Source organism: Arachis stenosperma, chromosome 9 (genome assembly GCF_014773155.1).
Source record: "Arachis stenosperma cultivar V10309 chromosome 9, arast.V10309.gnm1.PFL2, whole genome shotgun sequence".
Lineage (NCBI taxonomy): Eukaryota > Viridiplantae > Streptophyta > Magnoliopsida > Fabales > Fabaceae > Arachis > Arachis stenosperma.
This window is the reverse complement of record NC_080385.1, coordinates 108,849,971-108,872,817: the sequence shown is the minus strand read 5'-3', so window position 1 is coordinate 108,872,817 and position 22,847 is coordinate 108,849,971. Positions and strand designations below refer to the sequence as shown.

General features: G+C 40.0%; 2 non-coding genes across 2 annotated transcripts; one reads left to right on the top strand and one right to left on the bottom strand.

Annotated features, from left to right (window-relative positions):
- Positions 1-249: 249 nt before the first annotated feature.
- Positions 250-357, top strand: LOC130953737 (small nucleolar RNA R71). Its single transcript, XR_009075899.1, has one exon. It is a non-coding gene; the product is annotated as a small nucleolar RNA R71 (small nucleolar RNA).
- Positions 358-20,150: 19,793 nt separating this feature from the next.
- LOC130953966 (small nucleolar RNA R71) lies at positions 20,151-20,258 on the bottom strand. The gene has a single exon (XR_009076125.1). It is a non-coding gene; the product is annotated as a small nucleolar RNA R71 (small nucleolar RNA).
- Positions 20,259-22,847: the final 2,589 nt, after the last annotated feature.

Sequence of the window (22,847 nt, the reverse complement as noted above, 5' to 3'; positions counted from 1 at the left end):
CTTGTTCTGAGCCAATATGGCATTCAGAGTGTCAATCTCAAGAACTCCTTTCTTCTGACTAGTCCCATTGTTCACAGGATTCCTTTCAGAAGTGTACATGAATTGGTTATTTGCAACCATTTCAATCAATTCTTGAGCTTCTGCAGGCGTCTTCTTCAGATGAAGAGATCCTCCAGCAGAGCTATCCAAAGACATCTTGGATAGTTCAGAGAGACCATCATAGAAAATACCTATGATGCTCCATTCAGAAAGCATGTCAGAAGGACATTTTCTGATTAATTGTTTGTATCTTTCCCAAGCTTCATAGAGGGATTCTCCATCCTTCTGTCTGAAGGTTTGGACTTCCACTCTAAGCTTACTCCATCTTTGTGGTGGAAAGAGCTTTGCCAAGAAGGCATTGACTAGCTTTTCCCAAGAGTCCAGGCTTTCTTTAGGTTGAGAATCCAACCATATTCTAGCTCTGTCTCTTACAGCAAAAGGGAATAGCATCAGTCTATAGACCTCAGGGTTAACCCCATTAGTCTTGACTGTGTCACAGATTTGCAAGAATTCAGCTAAGAACTGATGAGGATCTTCCATTGGAAGTCCATGGAACTTGCAATTCTGTTGCATTAGAGAAACTAATTGAGGCTTAAGCTCAAAGTTGTTTGCTCCAATGGCAGGGATAGAGATGCTTCTCCCATAAAAATCAGGAGTAGGTGCAGTGAAGTCACCCAGCACCTTCCTTGCATTGTTGGCATTGTTGTTGTTTTCGGCTGCCATGTGTTCTTCTTCCTTGAAGAATTCGGTCAGGTCCTCTAAAGAGAGTTGTGCTTTAGCTTCTCTTATCTTTCTCTTCAAGGTCCTTTCAGGTTCAAGATCTGCTTCAACAAGAATGCCTTTGTCTCTGCTCCTGCTCATATGAAAGAGGAGAGAAAAAGAAAATGTGGAATCCTCTATGTCACAGTATAGAGATTCCTTGAAGTGTCAGAGGAAAAGAGAAATAGTAAGAAGAAGGAGAAGAAGAATTCGAACTTTAATTAGATAAGGTTCGAATTGTGCATTTAGAAGGAGTGGTACTCCATAAATAGAAGGATGTGGGAAGGAGGGAAGAGAATTTTCGAAAATTCAATTAAAAGATTTTGAAAACATTTTGAAAATTTGATTGATAATTTTCGAAAATTAAAAGTGAAAAAGAAATCAAGTGATTTTTGAAAAAGATTTTGAAATTAGAAATTAAAAAGATTTGATTGAAGACTATTTTGAAAAAGATGAGGTTAAAAAGATTTGATTGAAAAGTTATGGTTTTAAAAAGATGTGATTGAGAAGATATGATTTGAAAACAATTTTAAAAGATATGATTTGGAAACAATTTGAAAAGATATGATTAAAAGAAATTGATGACTTGCCTAACAAGAAAAGATATGATTCAATCATAAAACCTTTCTTAAATAGAAGAGGCAAAAAATGTTCAATCAAATCATTAATTGTTAGTAAGTATCTTTGAAAAAGGAAAGAAATTGATTTTGAAAACATTTGATTGAAAAGATATGATTTGAAAAAGATTTGGTTTTGAAAAACTTTGAAAATTTGAAAAAAAAATTGATTTGAAAACAAAATCTTTCCCCTAGCACCATCCTGGCGTTAAACGCCCAGAATGGTATACATTCTGGCGTTTAACGCCCAAAATGCTACCTCTTTGGGCGTTAAACGCCCAACCAGGTACCCTGGCTGGCGTTTAAACGCCAGTCTGCCTTCTTCACTGGGCATTTTTGAATGCTCAGCTTTTTCTGTATAATTCCTCTGCAGTATGTTCTGAATCTTCAATTCTTATTATCATTGACTTGAAAAGACACAATTTAAAAATATTTTTGGATTTTTAATAATCAAAATGCAACAAGAATCAAATAACAATGCATGCAAGACACCAAACTTAGCAGTTTGTGTACTACTGACACTATATGAGACACATAAACACTCAAGAAATATTTTTGGTTTTTATGATTTTTGTGAAATTTTTTTGGTTTTTTGTGATTTTCGAAAATTAAGTGGAAAAAGATATCAAAATTCTTAATGAGAATTCCAGGAATCAGTGCAATGCTAGTCTAAGACTCCGGTCCAGGAATTAGACATGGCTTCACAGCCAGCCAAGCTTTCAAGGAAAGCTTCGGTCCAAAACACTAGACATGACCAAAGGTCAGCCAAGCCTTAGCAGATCACTGCTCCAAAAGCAAAATTGATGAAAATCAACAAGCTCTTGTGGTGTTAAGTTGAAACCTCGGTCCAATCAGATTAGACATGGCTTCTCAGCCAGCCAGATTTCAACAAATCATCATGAAACTCTAGAATTCATCTTCAAGAATTTCGAAAAAATAAATACCTAATCTAAGCAACAAAATGAACCGTCAGTTGTCCAAACTAGAACAATCCCAGGCATTGTTACCAAAAGCGTGCTCAAAACTTGAACAATCCCCGGCAACGACGCCAAAAACTTGGTGCGCGAAATTGTGAACAATACTTTTCACAACTCTCATAATCCCTGGTCATGAACTCCAAAAACTTGGTGGTTCAATTCCATGGCATTACACAACTTCGCACAACTAACCAGCAAGTGCACTGGGTCGTCCAAGTAATACCTTACGTGAGTAAGGGTCGATCCCACGGAGATTGTTAGCATTGAAGCAAGCTATGGTCATCTTGTAAATCTTAGTCAGGCAAACTCAATTGTATATGATGATGAACGAAAATAATATAAAGATAAAGATAGTGATACTTATGTATATCATTGGTGTAAGAGCTTCAGACAAGCGTATGAAGATGCCTTCCCTTCCGTCTCTCTGCTTTCCTACTGCCTTCATCCAATCCTTCTTACTCCTTTCCATGGCAAGCTCGTGTAGGGTTTCACTGTTGTCAGCAGCTACCTCCCATCCTCTCAGTGAAAGCAATTGCATATGCTCCGTCACAGCATAGCGGAATTCATCTGTCGGTTCTCAATCAGACCGGAATAGAATCCATTGATTCTTTTGGCGTCTGTCACTAACGCCCCGCCCTCAGGAGTTTGAAGCACGTCACAGTCATTCAGTCATTGAATCCTACTCAGAATACCACAGACAAGGTTAGACCTTCCGGATTCTCTTGAATGCTGCCATCAATTCCTGCCTATACCACGAAGACTCTGATCTCACGGAATGGCTGGCTCGTTTGTCAGGCGAGCACTCGGTTGTCAGGCGATCAACCATGCATCGTGTTATCAAGAATCCAAGAGATAGTCACTAAGCCTCAGATGCTTGTAGAACAAGAATGGTTGTCAGTCACCTTGTTCATGGGTGAGAATGGTGATGGGCGTCAATCATCACCTTCATCATGTTGAAGAACAAGTGATATCTTGGATAAAGAACAAGCGGAATTGAATGGAAGAACAATAGTAATTGCATTAATACTCGAGGTACAGCAGAGCTCCACACCTTAATCTATGGTGTGTAGAAACTCCACCGTTGAAAATACATAAGCATAAGGTCTAGGCATGGCCGAATGGCCAGCCTCTCTAAGATAGCATAAAACAAAGATAGCTACCAAAAGTCTCTCTTAAAGCTCTTAATATAATAGTAAAAGGTCCTACTTATAGAAAACTAGTACATAGATGAGTAAATGACATAAAAATCCACTTTTGGGCCCACTTGGTGTGTGCTTGGGCTGAGCAATGAAGCTTTTTCGTGTAGAGACTCTCCTTGGAGTTAAACGCCAGCTTTAGTGCCAGTTTGGGCGTTTAACTCCCAATCAGGTGCCAGTTCCGGCGTTTAACGCTGGAATTTCTTGAGGTGACTTTGAACGCCGGTTTGGGCCATCAAATCTTGGGCAAAGTATGGACTATTATATATTGCTGGAAAGCCCAGGATGTCTACTTTCCAACGCCGTTGAGAGCGCGCCAATTGGGTTTCTGTAGCTCCAGAAAATCCACTTCGAGTGCAGGGAGGTCAGAATCCAACAGCATCTGCAGTCCTTTTGAGTCTCTGGATCAGATTTTTGCTCAGGTCCCTAAATTTCAGCCAGAAAATACCTGAAATCACAGAAAAACACACAAACTCATAGTAAAGTCCAGAAAAGTGAATTTTAACTAAAAACTAATAAAAATATACTAAGAACTCAACTAAAACTACCAAAAACATACTAAAAACAATGCCAAAAAGCATACAAATTATCCGCTCATCAATGAGCTAGAGGAGTTCAGACTCAATGCCTTTGAAATGCTAAAATTTATAAGGAAAAGGCAAAGAAGTGGCATGACAAGAGATTGTCAACCAGAGTCTTTGAGCCAGGACAAAAAGTTCTGCTCTTCAACTCCAGGCTCAAATTGTTCCCAGGAAAACTCAAATCCCGGTGGAGGGGTCCGTATGTGATCACAGGAGTGTCACCATATGGATATGTTGAGCTTCAGGATATTGATTCTGACAGAAAGTTCATTGTTAATGGACAGAGAATCAAGCATTATCTTGAAGGCAATTTTGAGCAGGAGTGCTCAAAACTGAGACTTGAGTGATTCTCAGTGAAGGTCCAGCTAAAGACAGTAAAGAAGCGCTTGCTGGGAGGCAACCCAGTCATTAGGAGGGTATATGATTAGTTCTTACAGAGGCAAGTATCAAAAAATGAAGGAATTCACAGAGTTACAGAAGGATTCAGCTCAAAAAGCAGAGAAAATGAGCTTACTGGCGAAAAAATGCCAGTAAGGGGCATTTTGGGCGTTAAACGCCAGAATGGGTACCATTCTGGGCGTTTAACGCCAGGAATGGTGCCATTTTGGGCGTTAAACGCCAGAATGAGCACCATTCTGGGCGTTTAACGCCAGGTGTGCAGCATCCTGGACGTTTTGGAAAAACGCCCAGTGACAAAGGAATTCTGGCGTTTAACGCCAGCCAGGGCACCTGGCTGGGCGTTAAACGCCCAAATGGGGTAGCAAATGGGCGTTAAACGCCAGAATGGGTGCCATTCTGGGCGTTTAACGCCAGCTTGGTGGGGGGACCACAATTTTGTTTTCAATTCAATTTTTTTCAAACTTTCCTTTTCTCACCCATACTTTTTCTACAAAATCACACTTCAATCATTCATCATTCACTTTCAAATCTTCAAAAATCAAAACCAATCTTCAAATTTATTTTAAATCAATTACAAACATTGTTCAAAAATTTCACCCTTTTCTCAATTTCTTTCCATATCTTCTCTAATCTCCTTTCAAATTTCTCTCTTCTTTTTCGAAAACTCCCCTCCCCCCTTATAAATACACGTTTGGCTCCCTCATTCCATCACACCATTCGAATTTCCTCTTCCTCCCCCTCTCTTCTCTCTTTTCTTTTGCTTGAGGACAAGCAACCTCTAAGTTTGGTGTGCTTTTCCGTGATCACTAAGCCAAGATTCATCAAGATCATGGCTCCTAAGGGAAAACAAACCAATTTAAGAGGCAAGAAAGAGACTAATCCAAAGAATCTTTGGAATCAAGAGAAGTTCTTAACCAAGAACATGAAGACCATTATCACAAAATAATGGGGTGAGGTCAGTGATCCCGGAAGTAAAATTTGATCTGAAAGAAGATGAATATCCGGGGATCCAAGAGCAAATTCGAAACAGAGGTTGGGAAGTTCTAACCAATCCTGAGACAAAGGTTGGAAGGAACATGGTTCAGGAATTCTACTCAAATCTGTGGCTGACAGATAAGCAGAGAATGACTGGAACCGCTTACCATACCTATAGAACCATGGTCAGAGGGAAAGTTATATACTTCCATCTGGACAAAATAAGAGAAATCTTCAAGTTGCCTCAACTGCAAGATGATCCTGACTCCTTTAATAGGAGGATGGTGAGAGTGGACAAAGGGTTGGATCAAGTTCTAGAGGACATATGCCTCCCTGGAACTAAGTGGATAACCAATTCTAAGGGTGTCCCAAACCAACTCAAGAGGGGAGACCTCAAACCAATTGCAAGAGGTTGGCTAGACTTCATTGGGCGTTCCATATTGCCCACTAGCAACCGTTCTGAGGTCACCATCAAGAGAGCAGTGATGATTCATTGCATTATGCTTGGAAAAGCAGTGGAGGTGCATCATGTGATTGCTTGTGAGATCTACACAATTGCAAATAAGAATTCCATTGAAGCCAAATTGGCTTACCCAAGCTTGATCTCCTTGCTCTGTAAAGAGGCTGGGGTAAAGATGGGAGCAGATGAATTCATACCCATTGAAAGGCCAATCACCAAGAAGTCAATGGAAGGAACAAGAGAAGCAGGGGCGTGAAATCCAAGAATTGAAACGCCAAAAGCTCTCCTCTCAAGCTGAGGGAGCATCCACTTCTCAAAATCAAGGTTGTTGAGTCCTAACTCTGTGAAAACCTCTATCATTAGGAGCCTATTGTTTTCGTTTTTTTTATTATTTTATTTTGTTTCATCTTATATTTATTTTCTGAGTCTTGTTCTTAATTCATAATTAATAAAATTAAAGTTTATGCCTTAAAGCTATGAATATCTTATGAATCCATCACCTCTCTTAAAAGAAAATTGCTTTAATCACAAAAGAACAAGAAGTACAGGATTTCGAAATTTATCTCTGAAACTAGTTGAATTAGTTTGATGTGGTGACAATACTTTTTGTTTTCTGAATGAATGCTTGAACAGTGCATATGTCTTTTGAATTTGTTATTCATGAATGTTAAAGTTGTTGGCTCTTGAAAGAATGATGAAAAAAGAGACATGTTATTGAGGATCTGAAAAATCATAAAAATGATTCTTGAAGCAAGAAAAAGCAGTGAATACAAAAAAAAAATAAATAAATAATTTTCGAAAAAAAAAAGAGAAAAGAGAAGAAAAAAAAAAAAAGAGAGAAATAAAGTTGTGATCCAAGGCAAAAGAGTGTGCTTAAGAACCCTGGACACCTCTAATTGGGGACTTTAGCAAAGCTGAGTCATAATCAAAAAAAGGTTCACCCAATTATGTGTCTGTGGCATGTATGTATCCGGTGGTAATACTGGAAAACAGAGTGCTTTGGGCCACAGCCAAGACTCATAAAGTAGCTGTGTTCAAGAATCATCATACTTAACTAGGAGAATCAATAACACTATCTGGATTCTGAGTTCCTAAAGAAGCCAATTATTCTGAATTTCAGAGGATAAGGTGAGATGCCAAAACTGTTCGGAGGCAAAAAGCTACTAGTCCCGCTCATCTAATTGGAACTATGTTTCTTTGATATTTTGGAGTCTATAGTATATTCTCTTCTTTTTATCCTATTTTGATTTTCAGTTGCTTGGGGACAAGCAACAATTTAAGTTTGGTGTTGTGATGAGCGGATAATTTATACGCTTGTTGGCAGTGTTTTTAGTATGTTTTTAGTATCTTTTAGTTAGTTTTTATTATATTTTTATTAGTTTTTATTTAAAATTCACTTTTCTGGACTTTACTATGAGTTTGTGTGTTTTTCTGTGATTTCAGGTATTTTCTGGCTGAAATTGGAGGTTCTGAGCAAAAATCTGATCCGGAGACTGAAAAGGACTGCAGATGCTGTTGGATTCTGACCTCCCTGCACTCGAAGTGGATTTTCTGGAGCTACAGAAGCCCAATTGGCGCGCTCTCAACGGCATTGGAAAGTAGACATCCTGGGCTTTCCAGCAATATATGATAGTCCATACTTTGCCCAAGATTTGATGGCCAAAACCGGCGTGGCAAATCAGCATCAGAAATTCCAGCGTTAAACGCCGGAACTGGCATAAAACTTGGAGTTAAACGCCCAAACTGGCATGAAAGCTGGCGTTTAACTCCAGAAAACGTCTCTACACATAAAAGCTTCAATGCTCAGCCCAAGCACACACCAAGTGGGCCCGGAAGTGGATTTTTCTGTCATTTACTCATTTCTGTAAACCTTAGGATACTAGCTTTTACTATTAATAGGATCTTTTGACATTGTATCAGTACCTTATGATCTCATGACATTTTTTACACGTTTCTTGTATACTTTCCACAGCATGAGTCTCTAAACCCCATGGTTGGGGGTGAGGAGCTCTGCTGTGTCTTGATGGATTAATGCAATTACTACTGTTTCTTATTCAATCATGCTTGCTTCCATTCTAAGATATCACTGCTCTTAACCCGGATGAATGTGATGATCTGTGACACTCATCATCATTCTCAACTATGAACATGTGCCTGACAACCACCTCTGTTCTACCTTAGATTGAGTAGATGTCTCTTGGATTCCTTAACAAGAATCTTCGTGGTATAAGCTAGAACTGATGGCGGCATTCAAGAGAGTCCGGAAGGTCTAAACCTTGTCTGTGGTATTCTGAGTAGGACTCAATGATTGAATGACTGTGACGTGCTTCAAACTCCTGAAGGCGGGGCGTTAGTGACAGACGCCAAAAGAATCACTGGATTCTATTCCGGTCTGATTGAGAACCGACAGATGATTAGCCTATGCTGTGACAGAGCATCAGGGACGTATTTTCACTGAGAGGATGGGAGGTAGCCACTGACAACGGTGAAACCCTACATACAGCTTGCCATGGAAGGAGCCTTGCGTGTTTGATGAAGATGACAGTAGGAAAGCAGAGATTCGGAAGATGGAGCATCTCCAAAGCCTCAGCCTATTCTCCATTACTGCAAAACAAGTACCTTTTTCATGTTCTTCTGCTTTTTACAATCAATCCTGATAATTTCTGATATCCTGACTAAGATTTACAAGATAACCATAGCTTGCTTCAAGCCGACAATCTCCGTGGGATCGACCCTTGCTCACGCAAGGTATTACTTGGACGACCCAGTGCACTTGCTGGTTAGTTGTGCGGGATTGCAAAAGTGTTATTGCAATTTCGTGCACCAGTCTTCCTCATCACTTGAGTCATAGATTGGAGGTTGAGAGAAATCCACCTCTGCATCATCTTCATATTCACTTGGGGAAGATTCTTCGATTTCAGAGAATTCACTTGCGGATGCAAGTTCATCACCAAAAGAGCTAGACTTGTGAATATCATCATCAAGGGAAATTGCTTCTTAGATTATTCCATCTGATTCCTCATAAACGACTTGCCTTGGAGATTGTACAGTATCTTCCTTAGCATCAACTGTAGCATCCTGGACGGAGTTTTCCTTAATTCTGGATTCCCAAGGAAGTTCAGCATCGCCTAGATCTTCAACCAACTCTTCTTCTTGAACAATGACAGCTTCTTCCACTTGTTCTAGTACAAATTCATTCTCTGCCTTGTCCACTGGAGTATCTAGTATTTCTTTCATGCTACGCTCTTCATCGGGTTATCCACATGGAGCTGTGGTTGATCCTTGTATATTTGAGCGCTTAGTGGCCTATTGGATTAGTGCTTGCTCCAGTTGTTGAATGGTTGTTTGAAATTTAATTACTGTTTCTTTTAGGCGATCCTCTGCTTTGCGGTTTGCTGGACTTAGACATGATACATAGGGAAGTGGTGATGATTGGGAACGATTGGATTGGTATTGGGGTAAGGAAGGATCATATGATGGCGAATGGTGAAGAAAAGCTTGTGAGTGTGGTGGTTCGAGGTTATGTTGAAAGGATGGTTCATATGCATGGGGTGGAGCTTGTTGGTAGTTACAAGGTTGTCCACCATGTCTTTCAGCTGGGTGTGCATTGTAGAATGGTCGTTGTCCATGATATCTTGGAGGGTATTGTTGCCTAAAGGGTTGATTAGATCCTCTTGGTTCCATCCATCCTTGATTGGTCTGACCTTGATGCACATTCCTGCTGTAACTTCTATTTCCTTTAACAATATTAGAACCAAACTCAAAGCGAGAGGGGTGAGAGTTCATAGTAGCAAATAAAGATAAAAAGGAAAAACGAAAATAAATAAACAAGCAAAAGAAAAATATTTACAATAACCAATAATAAGGCACACGTTAGCAGTTCCCCAGCAACGGCGCCATTTTGACGTTGGGATTTTTGCCAGTAAAGAATGTCATAAAAACAGTTGCGTTGTAGATATAGTCTCTAAACCGACAAAAATCCCTTCGTACAAACATTTTGGGTGTCACAAGTAACAAACCCCTTTAGAAATTGTTAACCGAGTATTCAAACCTCGGGTCGTCTTCTCAAGGAACTGCGAGGAAGTATGTTCTTATTATTGGTTATAAAGGTTGTAATCGGGGTTTAGAAGGTAAGAAGCAAGTAATTTAAATGATGAGTGAATTAAATGGCAATTAAAAATAAATAATAACTGTAAAACAACTCTTGGCAAGATAAGGGAATTTAGAGGTCTAACTTAGTTATCTCTCTCAACTATAATAAAAAGTTGAATCTAAACTCCACTTGGTCAACCTTTACCAGGGCAAAGGAAAGTCAAGGGACTAATTAAATTGACCTTTGAATCCTAATTATTTCCTAAGAAAAGGTTGGGATTATTCAGGTTCAGCTCAATTAGCAAGATAACGATTATTAATTACGTTGAGTTTAATAACTGTTGAGTTACTAAATTCTTAATCAGAACCAAAAGGGGAAAAAATAAAATTGCTGGAATAATAAAAATATCCTTAGATGGGAAACAATGGTAACTTAATTCAAAGAGAACAATTATAAACTGAAAATACCTCAATTATCATTAATTCAAAGAACAATCCGTGACATGGGAGAAATTCATAAATCATATTATAATAATCAATTCAAATGTTGGAATAAATAAATAAAAGTAAAACTTAAAATAAAAGAACATTAAACCTGGGATCCAGAGTTACTCTTAAAACAAGAAGAAATCCTAAATCCTAAAAGAGAGAGAGAGAAGATCTCCCTCTCAACTAAATCTAGATCATTGAAAACTAAAATTATGCGAGCTCCCTTTGAATGGATGCTTTCCCTCACTTCATAACCTCTGATCTATGCTTTCTGGACTTGGATTTGGGCCAAAAAGGGCTTTAGAATTTGCTGGGGCGTGTTCTGTAATTTTCTGGTGCGTGGCCTCTGTCACGCGTCTGCGTGGGTCACGTGGTCGCGTCATTCGGAGCTTTTCCTTGCCACGCGGTCGCGTCAGTCATGCGACCGCGTCATGTGCGTTCTGCTTAAGGCGCACGGTCGCGTCAGTCATGCGGCCACGTCGCTGAATCTTCGCTTCTGGCACGCGATCGCGTCGTCCATGCGATCGCGAGAACACCAGTTTCCTTAAAGCTCCGTTTTGCTTTCTCCTTCCATTTTTGTATGTTTCCTTTTCCATCCTCTAAGTCATTCTGCCTTAGAAAATCTGAAACTACTCAACACACTAATCACGGCATCGAATGGAAATAAAGGTAATTAAAATAATTAATTTTTAAAGCTTAGGAAACATGTTTTTCACAATACGACATAATAAGGAAGGGAAAGTAAAACCATGCAATTAATGTGAATAAGTAGGTGAAGGATTATATAAATCACTCAAATTAAGCATAAAAGAACTCATGAAATATGGGTTTATCAACCTTGGAGGTTTCCCCTTCTATAAATAAGGGAGAACAGCCAGGGCTTGAAGCAAAGAAAAGAGTGGAAAGCACAGTGTTCCTATAGCTACCCCAGCTAACAGAAATTCTTCTCCTTCAATGTTCTTCATTTTGTATTTTTCTATTTAATTTTGTCTATCTTGAGTCTCATGGAAAAATGCAAACAGTGAGGTTTGTAAGAAAAATCCATAGAGCGGAAAAAGGCAGAGTGCACAAAATTAAAAGAAAAAGCCATAGATGTCCTTAGATGTCTTTTGTACATCTGTGTTGTGTTTCATGATTTTGCTTGAATCCCCTTGCAAGTTGGGTTAGCACTTTGCAGTTGAAAGCTTGGTGGGTTATTGGTGGACGAAATTGTGATCCATGCTCTTTGTACTTGTATGAAATTTAATAACTGGCTCTATTTGAATTCACAACTCCGTTCAACTAACCAGCAAGTGTACTGGGTCGTCCAAGTAATAAATCTTACGCGAGTAAGGGTCGATGCCACAGAGATTGTTGGTATGAAGCAAGCTATGGTCACCTTGTAAATCTCAGTTAGGCAGATTAAATTGGTTTATGGATTCGAAAATTAATAGTTAATAGAAAATAAAAAGGGATAGAAATACTTATGTAAATCAATAGTGGGAATTTCAGATAGGCGTGTGGAGATGCTGTGCTCCTCTCGGATCTCTATTTTCTTATTGCTTTCATCCAATCCTTCTTACTCCTTTCCATGGCAAGCTGTATGTAGGGCATCACCGTTGTCAATGGCTACATCCCATCCTCTCAGTGAAAATGGTCCTATGCTCTGTCATAGCACGGCTAATCATCTGTCGGTTCTCAATCAGGTTGGAATAGAATCCCTTGATTCTTTTGCGTCTGTCACTAACGCCCAGCCTTCAGGAGTTTGAAGCTCGTCACAGTCATTCAATCCCAGAATCCTACTCGGAATACCACAGACAAGGTTTAGACCTTCCGGATTCTCATGAATACCGCCATCAATTCTAGCTTATACCACGAAGATTCTGTTGGGGAATCTAAGAGATATGCGCCCGGCCTAAGGTAGAACGGAAGTGGTTGTCAATCACGCGCGTTCATAGGTGAGAATGATGATGAGTGTCACAGATCATCACATTCATCAAAGTGTTGTGCAACGTATATCTTAGAATAATAATAAAAGAGAATTGAATAGAAAGTAATAATAATTGTATTGAAACTTGAGGTACAGCAGAGCTCCACACCCTTAATCTATGGTGTGCAGAAACTCCACCGTTGAAAATACATAAGTGAAAGGTTCAGGCATGGCCGAATGGCCAGCCCCCTAAAACGTGATCAATAGCCTCCTAAGATGAAGAATAAAACAAAATTGAGACCAAAGATGAAACGTGGTCAAAAGACGTCTAATACAATAGTTAAATGTCCTATATATACTAGACTAGCTACTAGGGTTTACATGAGTAAGTAATTGATGCATAAATCCACTTCCGGGGCCCACTTGGTGTATGTTTGGGCTGAGCTTGATCTATCCACGAGCTGAGGCGTTTATTGGAGTTGAACTCCAAGTTATAACGTGTTTTGGGCGTTCAACTCCGGATCATGACGTGTTTCTGGCGTCTAACTCCAGGCAGCATCATGTACTTGGCGTTCAACGCCAAGTTACGTCGTTAATTTCCGAATAAAGTATGAACTATTATATATTGCTGGAAAGCTCTGGATGTGTAATTTTCAACGCCGTTGAGAGCGCGCCATTTGAAGTTCTGTAGCTCCAGAAAATCCATTTCGAGTGCAGGGAGGTCAGATTCCAACAGCATCAGCAGTCCTTTTGTCAGCCTTTTTCAGAGTTTTGCTCAAGTCCCTCAATTTCAGCCAGAAATTACCTGAAATCACAGAAAAACACACAAACTCATAGTGAAGTCCAGAAATGTGAATTTAACATAAAAACTAATGAAAACATCCCTAAAAGTAGCTTGAACTTACTAAAAACTACCTAAAAACAATGCCAAAAAGCGTATAAATTATCCGGTCATCACAACACCAAACTTAAATTGTTGCTTGTCCCCAAGCAATTGAAAATCAAATAGGATAAAAAGAAGAGAATATACTATGAACTCCAAAATATCAATGAATATTAATTCTAATTAGATGAGCGGGACTTGTAGCTTTTTGCTTCTGAACAGTTTTGGCATCTCACTTTTTCCTTTGAAGTTCAGAATGATTGGCTTCTCTAGGAACTTGGAATTTTGGATAGTGTTATTGACTTTCCTAGTTAAGCATGTTGATTCTTGAACACAGCTACTTATGAGTCTTGGCCGTGGCCCTAGGCATTTTGTTTTCCAGTATTACCACCGGATACATAAATGCCACCGACACATAACTGGGTGAACCTTTTCAGATTGTGACTCAGCTTTGCTAGAGTCCCCAGTTAGTGGTGTCCAGAGCTCTTAAGCACACTCTTTCTGCTTTGGATCACGACTTTAACCACTCAGTCTCAAGCTTTTCACTTGGACCTTCATGACACAAGCACATGGTTAGGGACAGCTTGATTTAGCCGCTTAGGCCTGGATTTTTATTTCCTTGGCCCTCCTATCCATTGATGCTCAAAGCCTTGGATCCTTTTTACCCTTGCCTTTTGGCTTTTTCTGCTTGCTTTTTCTTTTTCTTTCTAATTTTTTTTCGCCAGTTTTTTTTCGCAAGCCTTTGCTTTTTTACTGCTTTTTCTTGCTTCAAGAATCAATTTTATGATTTTTCAGATCATCAATAACATTTCTCTTTGTTCATCATTCTTTTCAAGAGCCAACAATTTTAACATTCATAAACAACAAGATAAAAAATATGCACTGTTTAAGCATTCATTCAGAAAACAAAAAGTATTGTCACCACATCAATATAATTAAATTAAATTCAAGGACAATTTTCGAAATTTATGTACTTCTTGTTCTTTTGAATTAAAAACATTTTTTTTATTTAAGAGAGGTGAAGGATTTATAGAATTTATTCATAGCTTTAAGACATAGTTACTACATACTAATGATCATGAAGTAGAGACACCAAACATAGATAAACATAACATAGAAACCGAAAAACAGAAAGAAATAAGAACACGGAATGAATCCACCTTAGTGGCGTCTTCTTCTTGAAGGACCAACAATGTCCTTAAGCTCTTCTATGAACCTTCCTTGCCTTTGTTGCTTCTCCCTCATTGCTCTTTGATCTTCTCTTATTTCATGGAGAATGATGGAGTGCTCATGATGTTCCACCCTTAATAAATCTTCTAAGAAAGTGTTGAGTTGTTCCCAATAGTTGTTGGGAGGAAAGTGCATCCCTTGAGGCATCTCAGGGATTTCTTGATAATGAGCTTCCTCATGCATCTCTTGAGAACCGTGAAGGGTCTCTCTTGCTTGCTCCATCCTCTTCTTGGTGATGGGCTTATCCTCTTCAATGGAGATGTCTCCTTCTATGATAACTCCAGCTGAGTAACATAGATGGCAAATAAGGTGAGGAAAAGCTAGCCTTGCCATGGTGGAGGGCTTGTCGGCTATTTTGTAGATTTCATTGGAGATGACCTCATGAACTTTTACTTCCTCTCCAATCATGATGCTATGAATCATGATGGCCTGATCCACAGTAACTTCAGATCGGTTGCTAGTGGGAATGATGGAGCGTTGAATGAACTCCAACCATCCTCTAGCCACAGGCTTGAGGTCCAGTCTTCTTAGTTGGACTGGCTTGCCTTTGGAGTCTCTCTTCCATTGAGCTCCTTCCACACATATGTCCATAAGGACTTGGTCCAACCTTTGATTAAAGTTGACCCTTCTAGTGTAGGGGCGTTCATCTCCTTGCATCATGGGCAAGTGGAACGCCAATCTCACATTCTCCGGACTAAAATCTAAGTATTTCCCCCGAACCATTGTGAGATAATTCTTTGGACTCGGGTTCATACTTTGATCATGGTTCCTAGTGATCCATGCATTGGCATAGAACTCTTGAACCATTAAGATTTCGACTTGTTACATGGGGATGGTTAGGACTTCCCAACCTCTTTTTCGGATCTCATGTCGGATCTCTGGATACTCATTTTTCTTGAGCTTGAAAGGGACCTCAGGGATCACCTTCTTCTTTGCCACAACATCATAGAAGTGGTCTTGATGGCTTTTGGAGATGAATCTTTCCATCTCCCATGACTCGGAGGTGGAAGCTTTTGTCTTTCCTTTTCCTTTTCTAGAGGATTCTTCGGCCTTAGGTGCCATTGATGGTAATGGAAAAACAAAAAGCTTATGCTTTTACCACACCAAACTTAAAATATTGCTCGTCCTCGAGCAAGAGAAGAAAGAAGAGAAGAAGAAGAAGAATAGAATATGGAGGAGAATGGGAGGTGTAGGTTAGGCCAAGGTATGGAAGAGGGGGTTGTGTTGTGTGAAAATGAAGTAGAATGGAAGGGTATATATAGAGAAAGGGGAGAGGGTAGGTTCGGCCATTTAGGGTGGGATTGGGTGGAAAAATGTTTTTGAATTTTGAAGGTAGGTGGGGTTTATGGGGAAGAGTGGATGGATGTGAGTGGTGAAGGGGGTAATTGGGAAGAGAGATTGAGGTGATTAGTGAAGGGTTTTTGGGAAGTGTGACATGGGGAAGAGTGAAAATAGGATTAGGAGGTAAGGTGGGAATATAGTAGGTGGGGATCCTGTGGGGTCCACAGATTCTGAGGTGATCCTGTGGGGTCCACAGATCCTGAGGTGTCAAGGAATTCCATCCCTGCACCAAATAGGCATGTAAAATGCCTTTGCATACCATTCTGGCATTTAAACGCCGAGTGGTTGATGAGCGGATAATTTGTACACTTTTTGGCATTGTTTTTAGTATGTTTTTAGTAGTTTTAGTTGAGTTCTTAATATATTTTTATTAGTTTTTAGTTAAAATTCACTTTTCTGGACTTTACTATGAGTTTGTGTGTTTTTCTGTGATTTCAGGTATTTTCTGGCTGAAATTGAGGGACCTGAGCAAAAATCTGATTCAGAGACTGAAAAGGACTGCAGATGCTGTTGGATTCTGACCTCCCTGCACTCGAAGTGGATTTTCTGGAGCTACAGAAGCCCAATTGGCGCGCTCTCAACGGCGTTGGAAAGTAGACATCCTGGGCTTTCCAGCAATAGATGATAGTCCATACTTTGCCCAAGATTTGATGGCCCAAACCGGCGTTCAAAGTCACCTACAGAAATTCCAGCGTTAAACGCCGGAACTGGCACCTAATTGGGAGTTAAACGCCCAAACTGGCATAAAAGCTGGCGTTTAACTCCAAGACAAGTCTCTACACGAAAATGCTTCATTGCTCAGCCCAAGCACACACCAAGTGGGCCCGGAAGTGGATTTTTATGTCATTTACTCATCTCTGTACACCCTAGGCTACTAGTTTTCTATAAGTAGGACCTTTTACTATTGTAATAGATAGAGAGTCTTTTGATCATGTTTTGATGATTGAACTCACTTTGGGAGGCTGGCCATTCGGCCATGCCTAGACCTTGTTCTTATGTATTTTCAACGGTGGAGTTTCTACACACCATAGATTAAGGTGTGGAGCTCTGCTGTACCTCGAGTATTAATGCAATTACTATTGTTCTTCCATTCAATTCCGCTTGTTCTTTGTCCAAGATATCACTTGTTCTTCAACTTGATGAAGGTGATGATTGACACTCATCACCATCCTCACCTATGAACAAGGTGACTGACAACCATTCTTCTTCTACAAGCATCTGAGGCTTAGTGAATATCTCTTGGATTTCTGATTGCATGATGCATGGTTGATCGCCTGACAACCGAGTGCTCGCCTGACAAACGAGCCAGCCATTCCGTGAGATCAGAGTCTTCGTGGTATAGGCAAGAACTGATGGCGGCATTCAAGAGAATCCGGAAGGTCTAACCTTGTCTGTGGTATTCTGAGTAGGATTCAATGATTGAATGACTGTGACGTGCTTCAAACTCCTAACCTGCTGGGCGTTAGTGACAGACGCAAAAGAGGGATTCTATTCCAGTAGGAGCGGGAACCAACCGGTGATTGGCCGTACTGTGACAGAGTGCGTGAGCATTAGCTTTCACTGCGAGGATGGGAGGTAGCCACTGACAACGGTGAAACCCTACACGAGCTTGCCATGGAAAAGAGTAAGAAGGATTGGATGAAGACAGTAGGAAAGCAAAGAGACGGAAGGGAAGGCATCTTCATACGCTTGTCTGAAGCTCTTACACCAATGATATACATAAGTATCTCTATCTTTATCTTTTATGTTATTTTCGTTCATCACCATATCCATTTGAGTCTGCCTGACTAAGATTTGCAAGATGACCATAGCTTGCTTCATACCACCAATCTCTGTGGGATCGACCCTTACTCGCGTAAGGTTTATTACTTGGACGACCCAGTGCACTTGCTGGTTAGTTGTGCGAAGTTGTGTTTATGCCATGGTATTGAGCACCAAGTCTTTGGAGCCATTACTAGGGATTGTTTATGTTTTGAAAAGTATTGATCACAATTTCGTGCACCAAGTTTTTGGCGCCGTTGCCGGGGATTGTGTTTGTGTATGGACAACTGACGGTTCATCTTGTTGCTTAGATTAGGCATTTATTTTTTTTTTTCGAAATTCTTGAAGATGAATTCTAGAGTTTCATGATGATTTGCTGAAATCTGGCTGGCTGTAAAGCCATGTCTAATTTCATTGGACCGAGGTTTCAACTTATCATCACAAGAGCTTGTTGATCTTGCTTTTGGAGCAGTGATCTGCTAAGGCTTGGCTGGCCTTTGGCCATGTCTAGTGTTTTGGACCGAAGCTTTCTTTGAAAGCTTGGCTGGCTGTGAAGCCATGTCTAATTCCTGGACCGGAGTCTTAGACTAGCATTGCACTGATTCCTGGAATTCTCATTAAGAATTTTGATACTTTTTTCTAATTAATTTTCGAAAATCACAAAAAAATTACAAAATCATAAAAACCAAAAATATTTCTTGCTTGAGTCTAATGTCTCATCTTAAGTTTGGTGTCAATTGCATGCATTCATTCTTGTGTCTTAAAGATCTTCAAGTAATTCTTGATGATTTCTTACTCTGATCTTTGAATTCTTTTGACTTGAGTGTTTATGTGTCTCATATAGTGTCAGTAGTATACAAACTGCTAAGTTTGGTGTCTTGCATGCATTGTTATTTGATTCTTGTTGCATTTTGATTATTAAAAATCCAAAAATATTTTTTTTATTTGTGTCTTTTCAAGTCAATAACACAAAGAATTGAAGATTCAGAACATACTGCAGAGGAATTATACAGAAAAAGCTGAGCATTCGAAAATGCCCAGTGAAGAAGGCAGACTGGCGTTTAAACGCCAGCCAGGGTACCTGGTTGGGCGTTTAACGCCCAAAAAGGGTGCATTTTGGGCGTTAAACGCCAGAATGTATACCATTCTGGGCGTTTAACGCCAGGATGGTGCTAGGGGGAAGATTTTGTTTTCAAATCAAATTTTTTTCAAGTTTTCAAAGTTTTTCAAAATCAAATCTTTTTCAAATCATATCTTTTCAATCAAATGTTTTCAAAATTAATTTCTTTCCTTTTTCAAAGATACTTACTAACAATTAAAGATTTGATTGAACATTTTTTGCCTTTTCTGTTGAGGAAGGTTTCATGTTTGAATCATATCTTTTCTTGTTAGGCAAGTCATCAAATTTTGTTTAAAAAATCAAATCTTCTAAAATTGTTTTCAAATCAAATCTTTTTAAAATGTTTTTCAAATCATATCTTTTTTAAAATTGTTTTCAAATCATATCTCTTCATCACATCTTTTTAAAACCAATCATATCTTCTTAACCACATCTTTTTCAAAATAGTTTTCAATCAAATCTTTTTAATTTCTAATTTAAAAATCTTTTTCAAAAATCACTTGGTTTCTTTTCCACTTTGATTTTCGAAAATCAATTAATGTTTTTCAAAAATGTTTTCAAAATATTTTAATTAATTTTCAAAAATCTTCTTCCCTCCTTCTCACATCCTTCTATTTATGGAGCACCACTCCTTCTCAATGCACAATTCGAACCTTATCTAAGTAAAGTTCGAATTCTTCTTCTCCTTCTTCTTTCTATTTCTCTTTTCCTCTGACACCTCAAGGAATCTCTATACTGTGATACAGAGGATTCCACATTTTCTTGTTCTCTTCTCTTTCATATGAGCAGGAGCAGAGACAAAGGCATTCCTGTTGAAGCTGACCCTGAACCCGAAAGGACCTTGAAGAGAAAGCTAAGAGAAGCCAAAGCACAACTCTCTTTAGAGGACCTGACCGAATTCTTCAAAGAAGAAGAAGACATGGCAGCCGAAAACAACAATAATGCAAACAATGCAAGGAAGGTGCTGGGTGACTTTACTGCACCTACTCCTGATTTTTATGGGAGAAGCATCTCTATCCCTGCCATTGGAGCAAACAACTTTGAGCTTAAACCTCAATTAGTTTCTCTAATGCAACAGAATTGCAAGTTCCATGGACTTCCAATGGAAGATCCTCATCAGTTTTTAGCTGAATTCTTGCAAATCTGTGACACAGTCAAGACTAATGGGGTTGACCCTGAGGTCTATAGACTGATGCTATTCCCTTTTGCTGTAAGAGACAGAGCTAGGATATGGTTGGACTCTCAACCTAAAGAAAGCCTGGACTCTTGGGAAAAGCTAGTCATGCCTTCTTGGCAAAGTTCTTTCCACCACAAGATGGAGTAAGCTTAGAGTGGAAGTCCAAACCTTCAGACAGAAGGATGGCGAATCCCTCTATGAAGCTTGGGAAAGATACAAACAATTAATCAGAAAATGTCCTTCTGACATGCTTTCTGAATGGAGCATCATAGGTATCTTCTATGATGGTCTCTCTGAACTGTCCAAGATGTCTCTGGATAGCTCTGCTGGAGGATCTCTTCATCTGAAGAAGACGCCTACAGAGGCTCAAGAGCTCATTGAAATGGTTGCAAATAACCAATTCATGTACACTTCTGAAAGGAATCCTGTGAACAATGGAACTAGTCAGAAGAAAGGAGTTCTTGAGATTGACACTCTGAACGCCATTTTGGCTCAGAATAAAATATTGACTCAACAAGTCAATTTGATTTCTCAAAGTCTGTCTGGAATGCAAAATGCACCAAGCAGTACTAAGGAGGCTTCATCTGAGGAAGAAGCCTATGATCCTGAGAACCCTTCAATGGAAGAGGTGAATTACCTAGGAGAACCCTATGGAAACACCTATAATTCTTCATGGAGAAATCACCCAAATCTCTCATGGAAGAATCAAGAGAGACCTCAACAAGGTTTCAATAATAATGGTGGAAGAAACAGGTTTAACAATGGCAAACCTTTTCCATCATCTTCTCAGCAACAGACAGAGAATCCTAAGCAGAACCCCTCTGACTTAGCAACCATGGTCTCTGATCTAATCAAAACCACTCAAAGTTTCATGAATGAAACAAGGTCCTCCATTAGAAATTTGGAGGCACAAGTGGGACAGCTGAGCAAGAAAGTTACTGAACTCCCTCCAAGTACTCTCCCAAGCAACACAGAAGAAAACCCAAAAGGAGAGTGCAAAGCCATCAATATGGCCGAATTCTGGGAGGAAGAAGAGGCAGTGAACGCCACTGAGGAAGACCTCAATGGGCGTGCACTGACCTCCAATGAGTTCCCCAATGAGGAACCATGGGAATCTGAGGCTCAAAATGAGACCATAGAGATTCCATTGGAATTACTTCTGCCATTCATGAGCTCTGATGAGTATTCTTCCTCTGAAGAGGATGAGTATGTCACTGAAGAGCAAGTTGCTAAATACCTTGGAGCAATCATGAAGCTAAATGACAAGTTATTTGGAAATGAGACTTGGGAGGATGAACCTCCTTTGCTCACCAAAGAACTGGATGACTTGTCTAGGCAGAAATTACCTCAAAAGAGACAAGATCCTGGGAAGTTTTCCATACCTTGCACCATAGGCACCATGACCTTCAAGAAGGCTCTGTGTGACTTAGGGTCAAGTGTAAACCTCATGCCTCTCTCAGTAATGGAGAAGCTAAGGATCTTTGAGGTACAAGCTGCAAAAATCTCACTAGAGATGGCAGACAACTCAAGAAAACAAGCTCATGGACTTGTGGAGAATGTTTTGGTGAAAGTTGAAGACCATTACATCCCTACTGATTTCATAGTCCTAGAGACTGGGAAGTGCATGGATGAAACCATCATCCTTGGCAGACCCTTCCTAGCCACAACAAAGGCTGTGATTGATGTTGATGGAGGTGAACTGATCATTCAAGTGAATGGAGAATCCTTTGTGTTTAAGGCTCAAGGATATCCCTCTGTCACCATAGAGATGAAGCATGAAGAGCTTCTCTCAAATCAGAGTCAAGAAGAGCCCCCACAGTCAAACTCTAAGTTTGGTGTTAGGAGGCCACAACCAAACTCTAAGTTTGGTGTTGAACCCCCACATTCAAACTCTAAGTTTGGTGTTGGGAGGTTCCAACATTGCTCTGAGTATCTGTGAGGCTCCATGAGAGCCCTCTGTCAAGCTACTGACATTAAAGAAGCGCTTGTTGGGAGGCAACCCAATGATTATATTTTATATAGTTTCTTTTGTTATTTTATGTTTTTTGTAGGTTGATGATCATAAGAAGTCACAAATCCATTGAAAAAGCAAAAACAAAATGAAAACAGGAAGAAAACAGCACACCCTGGAGGAAGATGTTGCTGGCGTTCAAACGCCAGTAAACCTAGCAGTTGGGCGTTTAACGCCCAGTCTGGCACCATTCTGGGCGTTTAACGCCAGAAAGGGGCACCAGACTGGCGTTAAACGCCAGAAAAGGGCAAGAACCTGGCGTTAAACGCCAGGAATGGGCACCAGCCCGGCGTTTAACGCCAGAAATGGCTCAAAACGTGATTTTGAGCAACATTTGGTGCAGGGATGACTTTTCCTTGACACCACAGGATCTGTGGACCCCACAGGATCCCCACCAACCCCACCACCACTCTCTCTCTTCCCCCATTCACCAATCACCTCAATACCTCTTCCCCAAAAACCCTTCACCTATCAAATCCATCTTTCTCTTCACCACTCACATCCATCCTTCATAAAACCCCACCAACCTCACCCTTCAAATTCAAACCACTTTCCCTCCCAAACCCACCCAATATGGCCGAACCCCATTTCCCCTCTCTCCTATAAATACCCTTCTTCACTCCTTCATTTTCACACAACCAAAACACCACTTCTCCCCCTCTTTGGCCGAATACACCACCATCTCCCTCTTCCTCATTTCTTCTTCTTCTACTCTCTTCTTTCTTCTTTTGCTCGAGGACGAGCAAATATTTTAAGTTTGGTGTGGTAAAAGCGTTGCTTTTTGTTTTCCATAACCATTATGGCATCCAAGGCCGGAGAAACCTCTAGAAA